This window comes from Rattus norvegicus, chromosome 2 (genome assembly GCF_036323735.1).
Source record: "Rattus norvegicus strain BN/NHsdMcwi chromosome 2, GRCr8, whole genome shotgun sequence".
Taxonomy (NCBI): domain Eukaryota; kingdom Metazoa; phylum Chordata; class Mammalia; order Rodentia; family Muridae; genus Rattus; species Rattus norvegicus.
In genome coordinates, this window is record NC_086020.1 from 102938343 (window position 1) to 102939738 (window position 1396).

Sequence of the window (1396 nt, forward strand, 5' to 3'; positions counted from 1 at the left end):
TAGTAAGTTTACTTTTACGTATGTAGGTGCCTTTGTATTTGGGGCATAGATATTTAGGATTGAGAGTTCATCTTGGTGGATTTTTCCTTTGATGAATATGAAGTGTCCTTCCTCATCTTTTTTCATGACTTTTAATGGAAAATTGATTTTATTTGATATAAGAATGGCTACTCCAGCTTGCTTCTTCTGACCATTTGCTTGGAAAGTTGTTTTCCAGCCTTTCACTCTGAGGTAGTGTCTGTCTTTGTCTCTGAGGTGTGTTTCCTGTAGGCAGCAGAATGCAAGGTCCTCGTTGCGTATCCAGTTTGTTCATCTATGTCTCTTCATTGGGGAGTTGAGGCCATTGATGTTGAGAGATATTAAGGAATAGTGATTATTGCTTCCTGTTATATTCATATTTGGATGTGAGGTTATGTTTGTGTGTTTTCTTCTCTTTGTTTTGTTGCCAAGACGATTAGTTTCTTGCTTCTTCTAGGGTATAGCTTGCCTCCTTATGTTGGGCTTTACCCTTTATTATCCTTTGTAGTGCTGGATTTGTAGAAAGATATTGTGTAATTTTGGTTTTGTCATGGAATATCTTGGTTTCTCCATCTATGTTAATTGAGAGTTTTGCAGGATACAGTAACCTGGGCTGCACTTGTGTTTTCTTAGGGTCTGTACGACATCTGTCCAGGATCTTCTGGCCTTCATAGTATCTGGCGAAAAGTCTGGTGTGATTCTGATAGGTCTGCCTTTATATGTTACTTGACCTTTTTCCCTTACTGCTTTTAATATTCTTTCTTTATTTTTTACGTTTGGTGTTTTGACTATTATGTGACGGGAGGTGTTTCTTTTCTGGTCCAATCTATTTGGAGTTCTGTAGGCTTCCTGTATGCCTATGGGTATCTCTTTTTTTAGGTAAGGGAAGTTTTCTTCTATGATTTTGTTGAAGATATTTACTGGTCCTTTGAGCTGGGAGTCTTCACTCTCTTCTATACCTATTATCCTTAGGTTTGATCTTCTCATTGAGTCTTGGATTTCCTGTATGTTTTGGACCAGTAGCTTTTTCTGCTTTACATTATCTTTGACAGTTGAGTCAATGATTTCTAGGGAATCTTCTGCTCCCGAGATTCTCTCTTCCATCTCTTGTATTCTGTTGGTGAAGCTTCTATCTACAGCTCCTTGTCTCTTCTTTTGATTTTCTATATCCAGGGTTGTTTCCATGTGTTCTTTCTCGATTGCTTCTATTTCCATTTTTAATTCCTTCAACTGTTTGATTGTGTTTTCCTGGAATTCTTTCAGGGATTTTTGTGTCTCCTCTCTATGGGTATCTACTTGTTTATTTATGTTTTCCTGGAATTCTTTCAGGCATTTTTGCGATTCCTCTCTGTAGGCTTCTACTTGTTCTCTAAGGGAG